Raw genomic sequence first — 23,563 nt, forward strand, 5'->3', positions numbered from 1 at the left:
CACCAGCCCCCCCATTTAGGCATAAATCCACGAGGACTGCTTTCTAATCACATTTGGCAGATGGATGTCACACATGTTCCATCATTTGGCCGATTAAAATATGTTCATGTTACTGTAGATACTTATTCTAATTTTATCTTGGCCAACCCCCTTGCTGGGGAAGACACTAAACATTGTATCTCTCACTGCATTCGATGCTTTGCTGAGATGGGGATTCCCTCGCAAATAAAAACAGATAATGGCCCTGGCTATGCAAGCCGAGCATTTCAATCCTTCTGCCATTCCTATAATATCACTCATATTACAGGCATTCCTTACAATCCTCAAGGTCAAGGCATCGTGGAGAGAGCTAATGGATTATTAAAACATCAAATTGCTAAAATACAGAAAGGAGAGTCATATCCCGCTACCCCTGTGAATATACTTAATCATGCTTTATTTGTTTTAAATTTTTTGAATTTGGATTCAAATAATTTATCTGCTGCTCAGCGATTCTGGGAATAAAGAGCGCAGCGTCCTTTTGCCTTAGTAAAATGGAAGGATCCCCTAACTGGTGCTTGGCATGGACCCGATCCTGTTCTAACCTGGGGTCGAGGGCATGTATGTGTTTTTTCACAAGGAGAAAATGACGCCCGCTGGCTGCCTGAACGCTGCGTTCGGATCGTGGAGAGTGACACTGGCCATCCAAGCAGCGACTCACTGGGCCTACACCCCCAACCCTCCAGTGGTGCATCCTGCGACGTGGGAAGGACCTGAGTTATTTGTGCATGTCAATCGGGACTGCTACTGATCCACTTGTTCCACACATTCATATGAGCTGTGTTTCTCCTCCTTTTACTATTATGTAGGGACCTTTTAACATATTTATTGACTCTACACAATTTAATATGTGACATTATTTTGTCTTTACCAGCCCTTTTCTTAATAACCTTTTTTGTAAAAGATGCCCAGGTGAAAAGCAAAGGCCTCCAGAGGTAAGTAGAAGTCGGCCGACCCCCTTGTATGTCTGCGTTTTATTTTATTTTATGTTATTTTATTTTTGTTTGTTTGTTTGAAAAGGTGCACTGTGGGCCTAAAACAGAGGCCTGGGTGGTCAAGGGACGCCTTGACCCCCCCTCCCCTTCTGAGTTTCTTGTCGATAACAAGGCATACCTGAGAGTCCCACCAGCAAGACATGTCTAAATCTAAAAATAACTGTTTGGTGAAAACATTCATTTGAGCTCATGTTTTTTGTGTTAAGTGTATCTGATTGAGTCCAATTTTCTTGTTATATGTCAATGTCTGATTATTTAAAAGTCTCCGTTTCTCTGTCTTGTTCGTGTTACATGTTTTTTCTTGTCCAGTTTTGTCTTTAAAATGGGTACCATTTCTAAGTATGGATCCTTATGGTTTTTCTGTGTGTACTCAAGCACACATCCTTGTTATTTATTTGAACATTTCTGGGCCTAGCATGGCCGCTCCCCCATGTCTGCAGTTGTGACAAGCCCTGGAAAAATAAATTCCAGCTAAGTTGCCTTGCAAAAAGTTTTGTTTTGAACCTGGTTCTCACCTGTAAGAGTAAAATTGGCAAAACTCTCTTGACACAAACTTTCGGAAAACGAACGGCCAATATTAATTTTGCGCACTTTATGATCTTTGAGTATGAATGTGTGTGAATGAGTGAGTGAACATGTTCAAGGTTAAATTGTCAGCATGCTGTATAAAACAATGGATAAATTTATACAATGGTTGAACTCATTTGAAACAAAGGCAATTGGGTAAATCTAAGTCTAAACTTCAAGAAAATTATTATGCTTGAATGTTTCCTATGTCTTAAAAGTATTATTGCATTGTTTTAAAGAAAAACTGGTAAAAAGTATTTTTCTAAAGATCCTGAAATCTGCATTTTAAAAAATCTGGTATTGCAATACATACAGCTGTTTACATTGTAAACATTGTATCCTGTTCAGCACAGAGGTGTTAGGGAATTTGGGATTTATTACTTTAAGTTAAAGTTTGGAAACATGTATTAGAAATTTAAATGTAAAATTGTTCATTAACGTCAGAAATTTTGCCTGTCCTTTCTTGCAAACTGACACTAGAAATCTGATGGTAAAATGTGGATAATGTGATTAGTATTTTAAAGGAATGTTTAAAGGTTTATCTCCATGCTATTGGGTATATTTTAAAAAAGGAGAGGAAACTAAGTCCAGACTTAGACTTTTGGTGCACTGATGTCTATAGTTCTTGAATTAGGGAAAAACTGTTATTTGAGTTTAAACTGTTGTTGGAGTTCTAGACAGTAATCTAAACTGCAAAAGAGCCCTTTTTTCTAAAAGGCAAGAGGAGTGCCTTGAGCCTTAGGGGGCCTGAAGGCAGAAGGAGTTCTTTGTGCCCTTAAAGGTTTTTCAATTGCAAATAAAGGCTAAGGTGTTAATTGTTTAAGCCAGTATCAGTAAAAGTTATTAAGAACATTGGAAATGGGTTTCTAAACAATATTTGAAAGTGAAGTTGTCTTAAATGTTTAAAGAAAGAGAAAAAAGGAAAATTAGGACTACCAAAGTAATTGCTTAATTGCTATTTCAGCTTGCTCTTGTAAGTTACCTTATAGCAACTTCCAGCTAGCCCATGGAGAAGGACAGCAATCCTTATTCAGATGTAACTTTGGCTTTTATCAGGTTCTAGGTAAGCTCATGCTTAGAGACTATTTCTGTGTTGACCACCTTGTTGCTTTAATTGGGAGTAACGTGGCCTTTTGTAGGACTCATTGATCTGAAAGCCACAGCTTTGAGCCTGCCCGGGCAAAGCAAAGTCCCTGTGAGACTATGGTGTCTAATCTGCCAGAAGGATGCTAGGACAGAGTTGTTTTGGAGCTTGAAGTGGCAGAGTGCTAGCTCTGAGCTGAAAAGCTGGGGGGAAGCACTCAAGCACCAAGCTCGGGACTCATAGTGGTAGGGTGCTAGCCTTGAGCTGGAGAGCTGAGAGACAGTACCCAGGCCCCGAGTTCAAGTACAGCAACCAACAAAGTGAAATGCCAATGGCATGTTTATCCCTGTGTGGAGAGACACTACTGGGACACGAAAGCCTCTGCTTGGATGGCAGAGATGGTGTCAGATCTTAGTCACTTGTGCTTGGCCAATCAAATTAATCAGAGCCTGGAGGTCATAGAATAGTTTGTAAGCATGCCTTACTAATGCCCGTGCCTTTCATAACTGGGCAGGAACTTGTCAATCTTCTGTGATAGCGGGTAGTTTAAAGTCCTAATTGAGTAAAATTTTTATTTTTTATTTTTGACACCAGCCACAAATTCAGGAAAAGTTTGTGGATCTGAGGCTTGTGTCTCTATTAATCTGTTTAGATCTGACAACTGAAGCATTGTTAAGGTTGCAGAAATTTAGTTCCCCAGACAATCAAGAAAATGCCTTTGCAAATGGGTGCTAGGTAGGCTGCGCTGTTGTGGCCAAGGATGGTTTGTGCAGTTGTTGAATGTCAAGTATGATTTCTAGTTTGGAGTAGATTGTTGTTCCTGGTGTCTAATCCTTGCAACCCCTTGATAAAACAGGCTGGGCTTCTTAAGGTCCCTGGTCAAGCGTGGAGACGGCGCCCCTGAGTCAGCTTGAAGAAGTCACGGAAGTTGAATCTCCGCCCATCAAATCCCCGTTGGACCAAGGGACCAAAGTCATTTTTGGAAAATGTGACAGGATAAATTAGGGGTATAGAAAAGAGTAAAAATTGCACTTGTGTTTCTTTTAAAATAAAAAACGGGGGACATGTTGGGAGCCAGAGTGGAATCAAACTGTACCTTGACTTGCATCAGACGATGGCTATATTGTCTTATTGCTTTCTGGCCCTATTCTATGTAAATGACCTGAGAATTACCATAAAAATGTAACACCTGGAGGTTCCCTGGGAGAGGAGGAGGGAAGAAGGGGGAGTGGAAAATAAACGCGGCAGTCTCGGCAGTCTTTGCCTGGACTGCGGACATCCCGGACCCGGTGTGTCTGTCTCTATTCTTTTTCTTCCTAGTCCTTGTCCCCTATTTCAGGAACCCCAATCTGCGAACCCTGGTTTCCTGCCGGTTGGCCCCGGCAGTTCATGTTATTACTCCTATATATTTCACACACACACACACACACACACACAACTTAATAAACTACACGAGGGAAAACAGTTTGGTCTCTTTCATTAACATTTTATCATTAGTTTTGCCAACATGTTTGGCAAACTTCTCTTAGTGTTTCTTAAATGAATTTACAATTTGTTGGGTACAGCTCTGATCAGAGAAGATCTGTGGGAATTCTGGCTAAAATAACTGGAATTTCCACTGCAGTCACACTGGTGCTACAAGGAAGCTTTTGCCACCAGTGAAATGTTGGCAAAGGACACCTCTCCCTTCTCCTCAGAAGCTTTTCATACTTATGGCAGTTTATGAACCCCAAACACCCAAAGAGATGCCAACTCTGCACAGATGATGAGAAACTGGTGCCACCCCCCACTGTGATATGCTGTCCCACCTTCTGTGAATAGCACAGTCACTTATCTTGGAATGTTCTGAGATTCTAGTTGATGGTTGTACTGGAAAGGATTAGACTGTTCAGAAGCTAACTGAGTAGGGAAACACCAAAAAGATAATAACATATCAGAAGAGAGGTTAAGTCTGGAGAGCAAAAAGGAGAAAAGAATCATGACAAGGGAAAGGGACAGCTTGGTTTTCTAAGCCCTCTGTGAAAGGTTGATATGTATATGGAGTGGCTTGCAGAGGACAGGATAAAGAGCAGAGATGACATGTCAGGAAATGAGACACAGACACTGATGCCCTTGGAAGCCTTGATGCAACTTACTGAAATGAAAAAAGGAGACTTGGAACTAATTGATACTTTCTGTTTCTTCCTCGGATCTTGTGATATTCCAAGTTGATTTATACAGGAAATCAATTTCTGGATGTAACTGCTCACAAGACTTTGGCTTTTCAAGTATTACTTCCGTATCCTCCCTGTTCCTTTTCTAGGTAGAATCAGAGCCAGGTCAAAATGCAAGGATGTTTTTTCCATAACCACAATGGGGAACTGAAGCAAGTAATTCTTTTTAGGGAGACTTCTGTATGTCACAAATGGACTTATATTCCCAACTCATAGGTACATCTCTGATAGGATTTTAGGGTGCCCACAATGGAATAACACAAGGCAGACAGCAAATGAAAGGTAAGTAATTCTGATGATGCTCCCTATATCCAGGTACCGGCTGTAAAGCAAATCTGATGGTATATGCACTGTCTCTGTCTTCATGGTCTCTGTCTACCTCCTATCTCCATCCACTCATCCCCCATTACCCTTTTGCCAAGCAGTCCATGCTTCTACAAAGAAAGAACTATTATAAAGTACTCATTTAAACTAACCCATTCAATACCGGGCATTGTTTGGAACATCATATACTCCATTCCTAAACAAAGCTAAAGTCCCTGAGCCTTATTAACAAATTCAAAGACAAACCAATGAATATACAAACATATAAGATAGAGGAAATTTGTTACTGAAAGTCTCTCATTTTTATGATTCAAGCCCTAACATGTTCATGGAAAAGGCGTTTGCTCTACGCGATGTGACAACAAAGAAGAAGTGAATAAAAAAATCTCAGTAAAAGTATTATACACATAAGGTTTGTGAACAATTTTTTCATATATTTTTATTGTAATTAATAGAAGGGTTACACGATATTTGTCAGATAGATGGTGCATTAATTCCCATACATTGATACCCTTTCACATGTCTTGGTACCCATTTCCCTCCCCCCACCCTCACCCCTCATCTTGTTTTCGCCCGTTCCCTATCCAATTTCAAATAACCAAATACAAATATATCCGATATATCAGGTAACAATCATATAATGAATGATTGTTGTTCTTAAGGTACTATGTTGTCTCTCATCTCTTTTGCTGTCCCTTGGTTATCTCATATTGTTACAGTGTCTCACTTTGTTTTCTGATATATTGAATTTATTTGTATTTGGATATTTGAAATTTGATAGGGAAGGGGGGAAAACCAAGACGGGTGGGGGGTGTGGGGGGGAGGGAAATGGGTACCAAGACATGTGAAAGGGTATCAATGTATGTGAATTAATGTACCTTCTATCTGGGAAATATCATGTAACCCTTTTACAAATTACAATAAAAAAAAGAAAAAAAACAATCATTCATTATATGGCTTATGTTTCTGTATGCTAGAGATCCTTTCATTTAGCGTCCTACTATATGGCCTTTTGTATCAAGGTTTTGCTCTATTGCAAATCTCTGCTAGGAGAGCCCAAGGTTTCTACTGATTATGACAAATGAGGGACACCATTAAGCCTAAGTTCCTTTGAGTCTGGCTTACTTCACTTAATATGATCTTTTCTAAGTCTTTCCATTGTGAACAATTTGAAAAACCGTTGCCAAGGGAAATATTTATTTCCAATGGGCTAGTCTATTTAAGGAAGCAAAGGTGATCATTCAGACAGAATGGAGATACAGTACTATCTGTGTCCTTGGAAGCAAAGGGCTGGAAAAGCTGTTCCTTGCTGAGTTGAGAATTGTTGACAATATTGTATGCATAATAAACAAATATCAGTTTTCAAGAGTGTAGAACAAAAAGCATGTCTCTATAAAGAATAAATTTGATGATAGGACCTCCAGGATATAGAAACTAAAGTCATATAATAAATGATTGTTGTCGTTAATGTACTATGTTATCTCTCAGCTCTTTTACTGTCCCTTGGTTATCTCATATTGTTACAGTGTTTCACCTTCTATGTAATATATTGTATATACGTATTTGGTTATTTGAAATCGCATAGGGAAGGGGGGAAAACAAGATGAGGGGCAGCGGTGGGGGGAGGGAAATGGGGACTAAGATATGAGAAAGGGTATCAATGTATGTGAAGCAATGCACCTTCTATCTGGTGAATACAATGCAACCTTTCTATTAATTACAATAAAAATATATGGAAAAAAGAATAGATTTGATACATACCGTGTCTGTTAGGTATCCCCATTGGCCTAGGAATTTTTGCTCTGGAAACAACTGGCCCTGATTATTGTGGGACTGTATCTATAGGAAAGAATAATTGGACATATTAAAATTGACCCAAAGAACATTGTTAGCTTGAATATGGATACACAGAAAATAGTTGAACAAAAACAGGCACTTCCTACGTATGTGGTATCAAGAAATAGAAGCCAGGAGTTGGTGCATGCTAGGCGAGCACAATTAACACTAGGGCAAACCCTGCCTCCCCACCCTGAATCATTTTAGACCCACATTGTGGCAGTGCCCATCCATTTACATCATTCTCAGAGATGCTGTCAGCCCTGCTCTGTCACCCTCTGTCTTTCTCATTTGCCAGATATGGATGTGAGTCCTACACCTGTTGTGTGTTATGGATGGGAGGAGACTCAGGAGTCAGACATGGGTATAACTTCAAGCTCAGCTCTGGCTTTGTGCCCTTGGAATAGGCTTCCTTTCTGGAGCCCGGGTCCTACATTTATAGCCAACTATTCTTTCACTTCAGTCTTCTGAAAAAATCATTCTGGACATGGGAAGTTTAACCAGGGAATTCTCTCTTGCCTTCGGGACTCCTCAACTATACAACAAGTTAACAACAGTGGTTCATATATCCTAGTGTTGTGAAGATGTAGTAGTGGGTGATTTTGTGAAAAGCCCTTAGAATGGGGCCTGAAACATTACTAATAGTCAGTTAAATTTTGGGATTCCTGCTTCTACGACTAATACTCCTTCCACTACTCAACTACTGCTCAAAATTTGCAAACATATAAATATTCCTGGGAGGTTCATGGTCATACTGCTGTCAGTTCCTGAAGTTTGAACATCCATGGATCAGATGTCCCCAGGATGGCATATCAGAGATCCAATGGCCATTAGAGTATCCTGAGAAGGTGGGACATGTGGGCATAGGCTTCAAGCCAGCAAAATTACCTTGAAGTCCTTAGGCTGTCACCTGTCCTGAAACATAGGGCTAGTTGCTTCCTTTACTGTGAGCATGTTTCTTCATTTGCCAACTGACGATGGCAAAATCAGGTGACTAGCAGGGAACCTGGATTAAGTGCCTGACAGGAGATGGTGAAACATTACCATTGACGTTCCAGCCCAAGGCAAGCCACAGTAGTCTCTGACATTGGCAGATATGGACACTTGGAAATTCCCATTCAGACTAGGGGTGGTTTAGCCACACTGGTGAGTCACCACTTTTTATACAGGTGAGAAGATACGAGTAGAGTTGCAATTGCCTGGGAAGACAGAAGAGCCCAAGATGTAGTAAAGCTTTAGACAGTGGGGAGCTGAATGACTTTTGCTTCAGCACTACCTGTTGATTAAGACTTGCAAAAGCAAACTGCACTGATTCCATGTGTGCTGCGGAACACCAATAGATTCAAGCTTTGACAGACCAGTGTTAAGCACAGGGGAGGTAGCGTTATTCTGGATGAAGCAGAGGGAACTGACACAACTGGCCTCTTGGGCCCTGGGACCTCACATCTATAATCATAATGACTCAGTAGGCTGAGATCTCATAATCATTGCTTGAAGCCAGCCATGGCAGGAAAATCTGTGAGACTCTTAATTAACCCCCCAAAAGTCAGACATGGAACTGTGGCTCAAGGAGTAGAGCAAAAGCCTTGAACAAAAAAGCTCAGGTACACAGCCCTGAGTTCAACCCTAAGATTGGCATGCAGGCAGGCAAGCACAAGTGTACGCACACACACACACACACACACACACACACAAACACACACACACAGAAATTTCTCACATGTGAATCTTTACATGATGAAGTCCAAAAATTAATTTTAGAAGACAAAGTATTTTGACTACAAGGGAATAAAGATCCCCTGTCTTCCCCATCTTATGTAACCGAGTCAGTGATATATGTGCTTTATGCCTACAAAAAGAGACTAAGTTAAGGATCAGGCTAAAGAATAAGATGTTCCAGTGAGCCTTCTTTAAAGATTGCTACTATAGAGGGGAAAAAAATCCACAAAGAAGTGGTCCTCCGCCTTTGAACTATCTTGAACTCAGGGAAAACAGTTGGTTTTCCTGCATATAAAGGGTAGAATAATTCATTATAGCAATCTTTTTGGAAGTTTGAGGAAATTCACCAGATTGCATGGAATTAGTGAAACAGTTCCAAGGAAAACCATAAAAAGTTTCTAGAGAATCTTGTCAGTTAATAAAGTGGACTCCTCACCTGTGAGTTGGAGTGTTTGTGTCTGCAGGAACTCTGTAGAGCAACAGTCTTAGTTCCTCTCTACCATAATATTCCCACCCAGTAGGGGGTTCCCTCACAAAGGAGTTCCTTCAGTTTGCATTCTCATAGGGCACCCTGCGGGCACCATAGGACAAGTGTCAGGATTTTCAGTGTGAGGTATGGGACAATTGACAGATTAGGATGGCTAGAGGTGGGTCCTTCTCTCTTAAAAGAATTAATGATCACTCCTCTTTAACATAGTATTAGAATTCCTATCCAGTGCAATAAGGCAAGAAGCAAGCATAAAGGGGATCCAAATAGAGAAAGAGGAAGTAAAACTATCCCCGTTTGCAGACGACATGATTCTGTATTTAAAGCTTGTATTTTTTTTGCCAATCTAGTATTTATTACTCCACCCAAAGAGTTACATTTTTTTATTTTTATTTTTTATAGTCTTTTTAAAATTGTAATTAATAAAAGGGTTACATGATATTTGCCAGATAGAAGGTGCATTAATTCACATATATTGATACCCTTTCACATGTCTTGGTCCCCATTACCCTCCCCTCCACCCCCACCCCCCGTCTTGGTTTTCCCCCCTTCCCTATCCAATTTCAAATAACCAAATACAAATAAATCCAATATATCAGATAACAAAGTGAGATACTGTAACAATATGAGATAACCAAGGGACAGCAAAAGAGGTGAGAGATAACAGTACATTAAGGACAACAATCATTCATTGTATGGCTTTTGTTTCAATATCCTGGAGGTCTTTTCAATTAGTAAAGCTTGTATTTTTCTTTAGGCCCTAATTGTCTCACATAGAAAAGAAAATAGTGTTTTTCTTTTCTTTTTTTTTTTTTGCTAGTCCTGGGCTTGAACTCAGTGTCTAAGCAATGTCCTTGGTCTTTCTCAAGGCTAGAGCTCTACCACTTGAGCCTCAGCACCACTTCCAGCTTTTTTCTACGTATGTGGTACCGAGGAATCAAACCCAGGTCTTCGTGCATGCTAGGTAAGCACTCTATCACTAGGCCAAACTCCTAGCCCCTAGTGTATATTTTCTAGCAAGGCTCTAGGGAACATCACAGGACTCAGGACACCCCTTTCAGAGAATCCCCATACTCGTAAGCTCTTCCGACTTTGAATGTCAAATCCTTGTCTCACTCCAGCCCACTAGGGCTCATAGGTCCACATTCTAGCTCAACTCCCCAGCCTTATCCCCTCTTCTGCTAGGAAATCTGTGGCTCCAGCCACAGGCAGCCAGGTTTGCATACCACCTTGCACAGGCTTCCATTTTCCCTAAGCCTTCCTGCGTACTTTGCTCATGGCTTATCCTGACTGCCACTGCCTAGGGCTATCCTGATATCCACTTTCCTAGAGAGGTGTTGTACCCTCTGAAAAACAGCTTCCATAGCTTCTCTAGACCCTATACATGCTCAGATAGCCACTCCATTTTGTGTTCCTTTTCTTTTTAAAAATTCTTTGGTGATATTGTGGATTGAATGCAACATCATGCTTGATAGACCTCAGGAGATATGCTCTCAGTCCTCTTTTGCTTTGGTTAGTTTTCAGGTAGGGCCTTGTGATTTTTTATATGGCTAGCTTTGCTCTGTGACCCACCTACTTCTATTTTGTACACATCTGGGATGATAAACATAGTCCATTCATGCCTGGCTAGGTGTTAAAGATGGGGTCTTCTTAATTTTTTGTCCAGCTCCACTTTGGTCTGCCATCCTCCTGATGTTCACCTCTACAGTAGCTTGGATTGCAAGCATGGCATCCTTGCTTCACTTCTCCTTTTCTTTTTTTTCTAGTAATTTTTTAAATTGTCAGGACAATGTATAGAGGGGTTATAATTACATTTGTCAGGTAGTAGGTGCATTACTTCTCACACACTGATACCCCTTCTCATGATTATGTCCCCATTTCCCTCTCCCACCCCTCCCAATCATCTTGTTTTCCCCCTTCCCTTTCCTATTTCAAATAAACAAATAAAAAAGGAGAAGAGAAATAACATAGTACATTAGGAACAACAATCACACAAGATAAAGCTCTCGTTTCCATATCCTAGAGTTCCTTTCATTTTGACTTCTCCTTTTCTTACCTTGTATGAGTGACCACTTGGAGGAGGTACCACAATCTGTATTTCCTCCATCACAATACTCATTAAGCCTGTAGACTTTGGAAGTTCAGGGGTCCACCTAATATTGGACCCAGGCAAGCTTGCATGCAGGTCTTGGGTGGTTGTGGTGTTTACCACATTTGGCACAGAGTAGGCCTGGGTAGCTTGAACAAATAAAAGAGCTATGGGTGACTGATGGGACCTCTCCATAGGTACTGAATGAAGGTTGCTCTGTACTAGCAATATTCTGGTTCTCAAGATATATTGGCTAAAAGCAAAGAGTGTGAATCTTCAAACTCTAGTATTAAAAAAAAACCTAGGTATGATGATGTGGCTGAAATTTCCCCCAGAGAAAACATCAGTGATACCCCATCTCACCAAAATAGCTGAGTGTTGTGGAGTGTGCCTGACATCAATATACATCAGAGATATAAGTAGGAAGAAGTTGGTCCCACAATAGCCAGGACAAAAAGGAAAGACAATAACTGAAAGATAAGTAAAGGAAAAGGAATAGGGTTGTGGCGCAGGTGGCAGACTTTGGTCCATATTTTGAGAAATTCATATCTTTGGTGAGAGAGGAAAAAGGAACAGACTAGAAGTGTAATGAAAAAGTGATGTGCTTTTTTGTCATGTGTCAGCTTGAAGCAGGATAGAATAGGGAAAATGAAGCATGTTAAATGGCAGCCAGGAATTCAAAAACTCAGATTCAACCAAATACAGGAGACTGATATTCACCATTGACTCTCCTTAAAATTAAGGGACCAAACTTGTTTTAAGGGAAAATAAGGTGAATGGCAGCCAGGAATTTAGAAACAACCTATTTATAAACACAGAAGCACTATCTTCTTTGTTTTAACCCTTGTACTGTTTCACAAGATTCAATATTAGCAAAAGAAGCAAAATTACAAAAGTACAAGAACAGCTTTCTACATCTGAGCTTTTCTGCTGGCCCAAACAATTGTTTTCTAAAAAACTCAGAAAGGACAGCAGCAGCAGCAGCAGCAGCAGCAGCAGCAGCAGCAGCAGCAGCAGCAGCAGCAGAAGAAGAAGAAGAAGAAGAAGAAGAAGAAGAAGAAGAAGAAGAAGAAGAAGAAGAAGAGGAGGAGGAGGAGGAGGAGGAGGAGGAGGAGGAGGAGGAGGAGGAGGAGGAGAAGAAGAAGAAGAAGAAGAAGAAGAAGAAGAAGAAGAAGAAGAAGAAGAAAAAGAAGAAGAAGAGGAAGAGGAGCAGGAGGAGGAGGAGGGAGGAGGGAGGAAGAGGAGGAAGAGGAGGAAGAAGAGGAAGAAGAAAAAAGACGATCATACTTGTGAGTCATGCTTGTGAGCTGACAATCCTAGCTACTCAGGAGGTTGAGATCTGAGGATTGCAGTTCAAAATCAACCTTGGCTTTATTAGTAAATAAACAAGCAGGCAATCAGACAAATAGAAAAAAATCAGACAAAAAGGAGGACAGGGACACATTCTTTCAAAGTGTGGGTACTCTCATAATTAGATAGAGACATAGAGAAAACATGCAAAGAGACACAGAGAAAGAAACAGAAAGAAACACAGAGCACAGAGGGTGAGGCAGAGAGAGGGGGGGGAGAGGGAGAGAGAGAAACAGAGACAAAGACAGAGACACAGACAGAGAGACAAGAGAGGTGACACCCAGAGAGACACGAAGGAAAGATACTAAAAGGGAGACACAGCTTCTTGGGCTGCTGAGACATTTATAGGGTAAAGGCAGGGGGTCTGGATTCAGTGTTATGCAAAGATCGGTGTTTTTTCTTGGCTCTGATTACACCTAGTGTTAATTTCTAAGCTTCCAGGTAAGAAAACATTCTACCATAATACAGAAGCTTATCCTTGAGACAAGGAAGAACCCTGTTATATGTATTTGGGGCAGGTAGCTTAAGGTTTCTCAACAAGGCATACATTCCATCAGTTAGCTGTTAAGTTAGGTGAGAAATGCATCCCTCAGGAAGAAATGCATCCTGTTGTCTGTCTTGGAAGCAAAGATAGTACTTCTCCATTTCTAAAAACCATATTTCTTTTTATCTTATTTATTTATTTTTGTCAGTTGTGGCGCTTGTACTAAGGGCCTAAGTGTTGGCCTTGGAGTTTTCTCAAGGCTAGAGCTCTACCACTTGAGCCACAGCACCACTTCCAGCTTTTTCTATGTATGTGGTACCGAGGAATCGAACCTGGGCCTTTGTGCATGCTGGGCAAGCACTCTACCACTAGGCCAAACTCCCAGCTCTCTAAATATCCTATTTCTGAATTGCCTCCAAAAGGCCTCGGTTTCCTTAAGTTATTCTGCTTCATTTCCCATAAAATGAATTTTGTTCCCTGAATCTTAAGGGAAGAACTTCAAGGAATGTCTGCTATATTTGCTGTTAGCTGACCATTCCTCGATTTCCTTACATAATCCAGCTGCATTTCCCTCAAATGACTTTGTTCCCTTAATCTTAAAGGAAGTACATGAAGGAATATCTCCTGCATTTGCACTAAGCTGACAGTAGCTCATTTTCCCTAGTTTATCTGGCTTCAGACTGAGAAAGATGTGTGCATATATGATCAATATGAGTAAAGTGTGACTGTTTGAAATACCATGCTGAAATCCTTTGAACAATTTGTGTGTACTTAAAAACAAACGCTAGATCCAAGAGTTTGGCCTAGTGGTAGAGTGCTTGCCTAGCACATACATAGAAAAAAAGCCGGAAGTGGTGTTAAGGTTCAGGTGGTAGAGATCTCGCTTTGAGAAAGTCCAATGACAGTTGCTCAGGCCCTGAGCTCAAGCCCAGGACTGACAATAATAATAATAATAATAATAATAATAATAATAATAATAATAATAAATGAAATAAAACATGCTATGAGGAAGATGAAAGAGGTTCTTTCTGGGGACTGGGGACTGGTCGGAGAGGTAATAAAAACAAGGATGATTATGGCCGAAATATATTATGTACATATGCAAAAATGGAAGAAAGAAAATTGTTGGCATTGCCCCTTCTTAGCCTAAGGCTCATTTTGGTCTTTGATATGCCTAGTTAGAATCTCCTGTGTAGCTGGTACCACAGGAATGCAATACTATGCTCACTCAGCTTTTAGACTGGCATCTTAACAGCATTTTGGATGGGGCTGACCTCAGTCAATCTAATCTCTGTCCTCCTGTCTAATCTCTTCCTCCTAGGGGACTGGATTTATAGATGGCAGCCACAACTTAAAATGCTTTAACTTTGGGGCCGGGGGTGTAACCTAGTGGTAGAGTGCTCACCTAGCATGCAGCATGAAGCCCTGGGTTCGATTCCTCGGTACCACACACAAAGAAAAAGCCATAAGTGGTGCTGTGTCTCAAGTGGTAAAGCGCTAGCCTTGAGCAAAAAGGTGTCCAAGGACAGAACTCAGGCCCTCAGTTCAAGCCCTAGGACTAGCAAAAAAGAATCCTGGGGTCAGAAGTGTGTACTAGTGGTAGAGTGCTTGCCTAGCGTGCAGGAAGAACTGGGTTCAATTTCTTAGCACCGTGTGCACAGAAAAAGCTGGAAGTGGTGCTGTGGCTCAAGTGGTAGAGCTGTAGCTCTCTTTCGGCTGTTTTTCCACATCTTTCTAAAAGGCATTTTAATGTCTACAGGGCTGTTATTCTGCCTCTTTTTCTCTTTTCCTATTAGACAAAGGATAGCTGCTAGTAGGGATGTGGGAATGAATGTTGAGCATACTGTAGAGTGGCGACCCTCGACTCAGCTTCCCTCGGCTCAGTGAGGACCTCTATTAGAGGGGCCATTGCCCTGCATTTTGCATGTGCTTAGTGCCAGCCAATCGGTGAGGTTCCCTTGGGTCCTCTCCTCTCCCCACGCGCCATCGAGTACCAGGTATGGTATGGTCAGGCCGTGATGCTGGGCATTCAAACAACGCTGGCCAATCAGCCAGATACCCTCGTGCCCTGTGCCAGCCAGTACCCAGTGCAGTATTGTCAGGCCCCCGTGGCTGGGTCTTCCGCATGTGTTCAGTGCTGGCGGGTGAGGGAGGTACGCGTGCTCCCAGAGCCAGCCAGAATATCGCGGGTCATGAGCCCCACCCCCAGACTCTGACAGTATAAGATGCAGGCCAATCAGAGAGGTGCTCACGCGCACCAAGACTGTTGGTATCTAACAGCAGTTGTGTTAGACTTGCCGAGTTCCGAGTTCCGTGCTTTAGGCAGACTGGTGCTGAATGCAGTGGCTCTTCCAGGAAGTTAAGGATTTCAGGATATCGTGGAGGTGCTGGTGGTTCGGTCACGAGCGCAGGCCCCAGGTACAGCACAGAATTCGTGGCAATGCCCTGGGTAGGGTGGCAGTGTGGGGATGCCGGATCAATGTGACTCCATAGGCCTTCAGAACTACCGAGTGGGGCAAGACAAGGGACCAGACTCTACAGAGAGAATAGCCCTGCGTCTCACTTAGGGCTCAGTGTGCTGGGGAATCCTGAGTGGCACCAAAGAAAAGCGGCAGAACTCCAGTCAGAAGGTCCCCAGATTCTACAGGCTCAATGGTTTTCCTCATTTGTAATCATTAGTACTCACCTAGGATTCTCCTGCCAGAGAATTACAATAGCGAAGAACCTAGATACGTAAGGCCATATAGGATGAGACTAAAAGGATCTCTAGGATATGGAAACAAGAGCTTTATCTTGTGTGATTGTTGTTCTTAATGTATTGTTATTTCTCTTCTCTTTTGTTGCCCTTTGGTTAATCTCATATTGTTACTGCATCTGACTTTGTTACCTGGCATATTGTATATACGTTTATTGGTTTCTTTGAAATAGGCAAGAGAAGGGGGGAAAACAAGGTGATAGGGAGGGGGTAGGAGGAGGGAAATGGGGATAAAAACATGAGAAGGAGTGCCAATGTTTGAGAAGTAATGCACTTACTATCTGCAGAGTGTAACTGTAAATCCCTCTATACATTACAATAATTTTTTTTTAAAGATGGTCATGTGGGAGGTGAGTGTGAGGTGACCCTGTGGTGGTCACACTCCATGTCTGTCAGTTCAGGCCATGCTTGATCAGAAGAAACCTGGGTCCCTTGTGATGCTCCCTTGGGCATCCAGAAAATCGAGTTGGCTGTGCGGTAGATTGAGGGTACAGCACAGATGCAAATGGGTCATTCGTAAGTGGATATGGATGGGAATTACTCTGCTCTTCCCGGTGGCTCAGTAGGTACACTGATTGGTAAGTGTGTTGTACTATACGGACAGCATTGTCAAGCTTTGTTCCACCAGAGGAAGAGGGCAAGCACCCTGCCTGGAGGCCTTATCATGATGCATGCTGTATAGGGACAGCTCTATATGCAGGCTTGAAGAAGGAAAGGCCCAGGGCTAGAGGGTGTTCTCCTCTTGCTTGCTCAATGGGGGTACTTTTCTCAATGTAACAAATATGCCAAGATTTGATTTAGGCTCTCCCCACAAAACTAGAAATGCAATCTTGGAACCCTTATTTTATGAAAGTCTTGTTGTTTTTGTTTGTTCTTGCTTTGCCAGTCCTGGGGCTTGAACTCAGGGCCTGGGCACTGTCCTTGGACACTTTTTTTTTTGCTCAAGGTTAGGGCTCTGCCACTTGAGCCACAGTGCCACTTCTGGCTTTTTCTGTGCATGTACTGAGGAATCGAATTCATGAGGATTCATGAATGCTAGGGAAGGACTCCAACACTAGGCCACACTCCCAGTACCAAGTCTTGCTTCAAAAGAGGAAAAAAACATCTGAGCACCACACATGTGTGCTGATTGCCTGGTTTATTTGTTTTGTTAAGGGAACAGCTGAAGCTACTAAATGCTTAATAAGGAAATATTAACAGCAGTCCCTCTATGACAGGCTCAGAGACTTTTGTCATGTGTTCTGTTTAAGAACAATATGTTACTGGGTGTATGTCAAGCTATCTCTGAGATAATGAAATGCTCCAGAAATGAACTCTATGCCCCCAACAAATTAATTGTAGTATTCTTACTCGGACCCTTAAAATCTCAAAGAAGATATATACACATACTTTCAGAAAGTCCTGCTTGTTACATTATATTTTCTGATTTTAGTAATTATAATTCAGCCAGTTTCTCCATCTTACAGAAGCAAAATGCAATAGTTTGGTTTCAAATGATAGAGAAAAATGTTTTCTCTCCAAAAATCATGGGAAAAATCCCTTAGATGTTTATATTCTTTCACTGGTCTTGACATATAAAACTCCCAGATATGTTACTTTATGTAGGTGATTGTTTAAAAACACAGTAGTTTGATTTTATTCTGATGTATAATTTTGTGAACATGGGATGTTCTGCTTTCCTTTACTATTTGACACTATTCATCATAATTATAATAAATGGAATGCATATTAGAGAGGAAAGTGTCTGAACTACTGAGGTTCTTTGAATTCACCAAATTTAACCAAGATTACTTGAGATATTACAAATGAGGTCCACTGGAGGATAATATGCTGCTATTAGCACAAACATGGACAGCTAGACATCTGAGGACGAAGATAAACATACTTTCAATCCATAATTTCAAGGGGTAGTATCATAGACTATCTACATTTTGTTAACTAAAAGCTCCCTTTCAGGAGATGTGAGGACGTACCAGAAAACAAAGGACATCACTTCTGCCTCTATCTCCCATTTCCTTACCCATGGCTCTATGGTAGGCTAAAATCTCAGGGCTCCTAAAGTACTTCGTCAACACATTGACATGTGACTGCCAGAGAGCTCAGAGGTTGTGGTTTGTCTTAGAACATGGCGTATCTCTTTAGGTCTCTTGCCATTCCCTTTTGGAGACAGGATTAGGGAGTGAGTGCCATTATTATATCCAGTTTGGGATAAGATCACTGAACTGGGGCATAGACCAGCTTCTAAGTTTATCTACGGATCAGTGTCTTGGTGGGTTCGACCACAGGTGCCTATAGGTGCCAGCTGAGAAAGGGGAATTGCTGGAGTCAGAACTCAGAAACCAGTTTTTACTTGGGTACATCAACCCACAATTCCGAGATAGAGGAGAGTCCCATCTATACTGTAGCAGGAAGTGGAAATATGGCAAGCTGGGAAAGGTAGATGAAACTACACAGGACAACTAAACTATATATGAAATTAGCATATCACGTCTGTTTCAAAATGCACTGTAGTGATGGGGAGGAGAAAATGATCACCCAGTATTAACTCAACTGCCTTGCTTTCCTATCTACTTTGGATTTTCCAGAGCTTCTATTAGAGGGCCCGGTGAGTGGGCATCTGGAGTAGGTGCTCCAGGTTCCCTTGAATTCTGTGCACTTCAGAGGCACAGAAGGAGAAAAAGGATGAGTACAGGTGGAGAGAGAGTGAGAGTCCAGAGAGTCAACTCGAAACTGAACCTGTTGTCCTCCATGTGACTAGGGTAAGCCTTTCTTATTTAATGAGCACCCATCTGCAACAACACCATGCTGATACTTTGGGGCACAGTGCTCAGTGCTACTCAGAGCAGGGATACTTTTTTTTTTTAACAAGAAGCCTAGACTTGATATTGAAAAACAGCAGATTTCCATCATAATTCGGGGGTACAGGACATAGCCATGTGCCAGGGCTTGCAGCCATCTCTAGTGGCAATGACTGTCAAAAACACAAGGATTACCTTCAAGAAATAATGGATACCCTGCATCAGTCTCTGAAATTGACATGACAATAAGACCCACTATGTGTGTGCAACAGACAGATCAGGCATACTGTGGTGGGTAGAGAAAGAATAGCCATCTGGGAAAGACAGAGAGAGAGAGAGAGAGAGAGAGAGAGAGAGAGAGAGAGAGAGAGAGAGAGAGAGAGAGAGAGGAGGGAGGGAGGGAGGGAGGGAGGGAGGGAGGGAGGGAGGGAGGAGAGAGAGAGGGAGGGAGAGAGGGAGAAAGGGAGGGAGGAATTGAGGAAGGAAGAAACGTAAGAAGGAGGAACGAAAGAAGGAATTAAAACGGGAAGCAGACATTCTTCTAGGAGGAAAACAAAGGATCACTAAAGGCACTGAGTGTGAAATAAGAGAAATAGATCTTGTCAGGCCATCTACTTCCCATCCATAGGACAATCCATGCAATATTCTAAAAAGCTTTGAGAAAACTTTGGTTCTGCAATCTTAGAGAGTTCTGCAATCTTAGAGATTTCTCCACATGCCTTCTGTACTTGCTTCCATTTTGCTTGACAACAAGGAGAGAATGAGGTAGCTTGGGATCTGGGGATGCAGAGCCCGCCCCTGCCCCTTTCAAGCCTGCACTTGAGGCACTGCCGCCAGAATCTTTTAGGCTCTCTGGCAAGGTAATGATCCTATGGGGTTCAGAAGCTGTGATCTCATGGCTAGTGTCCTTTACCTTCTGCCTCAATGTTCTGGGTCTGGTGAGCATGACATCTGGTCTCATAAATAGATCTGGGAATTCAGCTTTAGCATATTTATCTTTCCAGAACACAGGGTGAGTAGAAGATACAGTTATTAAGGCTCTTGACTTTTTCTCCTCCACCTTTTGACTAACAGCTCCCACAGCTGTGGGTAGTTTGGGACCCACATTGGCACTTTTCTGATGCCTTTGTTTTCTATTTCATCTGAAGAAGGAGCAATGGCTTTGTGTACCTTGGATTCCTTGTCAATCAGGGCTTGCTCACTACCTAAATGATGCACCTTGAGGGATTGCAAGTATCTTTGCTTCCTAAGCTTTGACAGATAGTACTGTTTGCATTTCTGATGCTTCCTGCTAGAGCAAGGGGCAAGGGCAAGGGCCAGAGTGTAAAGTGCTCCCTTTATTTCTACCCTTGTAGACACTACAGTGGTCTCTTGATCAGCTGCCGTCTGCACTGTAGACTCTCCACTGGAGAGTCTACAGTGCAGACGGCCAGCTGATCAAGAGACCACTGTAGTGTCTACAAGGGTAGAAATAAAGGGAGCCACTTTACACTCTGGCCCTTGCCCTTGCCCTTGCTCTAGCAGGAAGCATCAGAAATGCAAACAGTACTATCTGTCAAAGCTTAGGAAGCAAAGATACTTGCAATCCCTCAAGGTGCATCATTTAGGTAGTGAGCAAGCCCTGATTGACAAGGAATCCAAGGTACACAAAGCCATTGCTCCTTCTTCAGATGAAATAGAAACAAAGGCATCAGAAAGTGCCAATGTGGGTCCCAAACTACCCACAGCTGTGGGAGCTGTTAGTCAAAAGGTGGAGGAGAAAAAGTCAAGAGCCTTAATAACTGTATCTTCTACTCACCCTGTGTTCTGGAAAGATAAATATGCTAAAGCTGAATTCCCAGATCTATTTATGAGACCAGATGTCATGCTCACCAGACCCAGAACATTGAGGCAGAAGGTAAAGGACACTAGCCATGAGATCACAGCTTCTGAACCCCATAGGATCATTACCTTGCCAGAGAGCCTAAAAGATTCTGGCGGCAGTGCCTCAAGTGCAGGCTTGAAAGGGGCAGGGGCGGGCTCTGCATCCCCAGATCCCAAGCTACCTCATTCTCTCCTTGTTGTCAAGCAAAATGGGAAGCACCTGGAAGCAGGTTTGAAGCGAGGACAAAAGGAATATAAAGCTCCTAAAACCTCAACAGGGATGAGGGCCGTTGCTATCAGGAAGAGAGCAGGTAATAGGAGACAAGGACGAGCCCCTAACCAGGCTGGTGAGAAGCCCCATCTTATTGAAAGAGGCAAGTTAGTATGGTTTAAACTCCATGGTCATCCATTTTGGCCAGCCGTGGTCAAGAGAGTCAACCAAACCAAAAACATAGCCAGGGTGCTTTTGATAGAGGCCAACTTGCGCCCTGAACGAAGTGGCATTCCAGTCCATTTTTGCAGACTAAAGCACCTGGACTGTGAGGAGAAAGACAAACTTGTGAAGAGAGCCAGCAAAGCTCACAGCCATGGTATGAGCTGGTGCTCCTCACTCATTTCTCACTACCAAGAAGAGGTGACTCGGAGATCTTTCATGGGCTCTTTTCTGGATTATTTTGCCACCAATGCCAGCTACCCAGCTCGCAAGGCCCTCGCAGAAACTGATCTGCACCTCGATTTCCCAAAAGTAAATTATGCTGACTTGGAAGATTCTGATGAGGAAACTGCCCCGGGCAGGAAGAAGCCTGGAAAGAAACTTCTCCCTGACCGCATGAAGGCTGCTCGGGACAGAGATAACCGGAAGCTGGTGGACTTCATCGTGAGGAAAAGGGGGGCTGACCAACACCTCCAAGACATCATACAGGCTAAAAAAGAGTCCACATGGTTGACATCCTATTTGAAACCACACAAGTCCTTACTGTGCATTGAAACCTATCTGGAGGATGATGATCAGTCTTATGAAGTAGCCAAACACTTACAGCAATTATATGAGCAAACAGACAAGACCACGTTCCATCTCTTAAGAGGTGACAAAGAAAGTTTCGTTATGGAAGTGCTTCTGCCAGAAGCAATGATTTATTCGATTGCTGAGGTGGATGAGCTCAGCTACCAGGAAGCAGAAAAGAAGTACCTGCAAGGCCCACCAGTGCACTACAGAGAGAAGGCAGAGTTTGACAAGCACGTCTTAAAGGAAAGGAAGAGGAGAACAGAATTCTTAAAGTGGTCCTTTAGTTCTACTTCATTTACAACTTAGGAGAGGTGCCCTTCCTTTCTGTGTTCAGCTGCCACATCTGTTTGAGATGATTTATTCCCCTCCCTGGCATATACATAAGTTCTTTACATTTGAACCTTTGGGAACATGGACTCTTCCTTTTGTTGCCACCTCTGGCTTTGTTTTGTGGGTTCCATGCTTATTCACTGACAATTCTTTTGCTCAATCTTTTCAGACCTATGTGGCCCAAAGTTTGCGACTGCTTTATTTTCGGTGGCTAAGAAGTGCTAGTGACACGTCATGGATAGTTTTGCAGAAAAATCCATTGGACCTGTTATTCTTTCAGAGAGACATGTGGATTCACATGGTTGGACCTCTCAATGTAATTCCTCTTTCTATTTGGGGAAAGCAGCCCAGAGTGTTGTGACAGAGATTTTCTTTCGTAACATCCAAGTCCATCTTCAAGTACCCACTGTTGAACCTATGCGAACTCAGGTTTCCTTGGGACCCTGGAACAAGTTGGGAACAGGGCCCGTCAGTAAGATAGTGTTGGCTCCTTTGTGAACCAGCTCTACCACTGGATGTAGTTTCACATACACACTGAAGCCATGGCCTCCCTCCCTCTCCATGTGGGGCTGAGTCTGTTTCCTGACCTGGTCTCTACTCCATGTGCAAACAACGAGTTATATGATGGCACGAGAGCGACTTTGCTTATGATAGTCTAATAACAACTTCACTTTAAAGCGACTTGTTCCTAGCAAGGGTATATAAATATCTACAAGAAAGGTCAAAGAGAAGAAGGCTCAAGAATGAACCAAGGAAACAACATTAGGAAGGAAAAAGAGAGTAAGCAAAAGCAGTAGAAAGAGATGGACTTATATAGGAGATGTCGTGGTTTCTTTCTTTCACCTCTCTGGATAAGAAGCTCAGATTGGAATGCATTTTTCACCTGTCATAAGCGTAACTTCTTAATAATAAATAACCATTTCTGCCTTCTTGTATTTCTAGCTCAATACTATTGTTTAAATGATATCTTGTCCTTGAGCGCCCTCTCTCTCTCTCTCTCTCTCCCTCTCTCTCTCTCTCTCTCTCTCTCTCTCTCTCTCTCTCTCTCTCTCTCTCTCTCTCTCTCTCTCTCTGCCCAGGGCTTCATACAATCTAGGCGATCACTCTCAAACTTGGCTACAATCCTAGGCCCTCCCTGAGACTATTTTTTTTGCCAGTTCTGAGGCTTAAAATCAGGGACTGAGCACTGTCCTTCGGCTTTCACAAGACTAGTCCTCTTCCACTTGAGCCACAGTGTCACTGCTGGCATTTACTGTGTATTTGGTATGGAAATACAAATACACAGAATCCCAGAATTCCTGCAAGCTAGGAAAGCACTCTACCATGAGGCCTAGCTCCCTGGCTGTACTTGAGCTTTCTTCCCCCGCCCCACCCGGTTTTTCCTTTGCCTAATTTATTTGAAAACTGTTTCTCCAGGCCTCACATTCTGCTTCACTCTTTAAGAATATACTTCTTGGGGCCGGGAGTTTGGCCTAGTGGTTAAAGTGCTTGCCTAACATGCATGAAGACCCGGGGTTCGATTCCTTGGTACCACATACATAGAAAAAAAGCCAGAAGTGGTGCTGAGGCTCAAGTGGTAGAGCTCTAGCCTTGAGAAAGTCCAAGGACAGTGCTCAGGCCCTGA

The 23,563-nt window shown here is 42.5% G+C and overlaps 1 pseudogene; it reads left to right on the forward strand.

Moving 5' to 3' along the window:
• The first annotated feature begins 19,523 nt into the window (after nt 1–19,523).
• Nucleotides 19,524–22,392, forward strand: LOC150039527 (putative PWWP domain-containing DNA repair factor 4 pseudogene; annotated as a pseudogene).
• Nucleotides 22,393–23,563: the final 1,171 nt, after the last annotated feature.

Source organism: Megascapheus bottae, unplaced genomic scaffold, assembly GCF_031878675.1.
Source record: "Megascapheus bottae isolate mThoBot1 unplaced genomic scaffold, mThoBot2.hap1 HAP1_SCAFFOLD_142, whole genome shotgun sequence".
Lineage (NCBI taxonomy): Eukaryota > Metazoa > Chordata > Mammalia > Rodentia > Geomyidae > Megascapheus > Megascapheus bottae.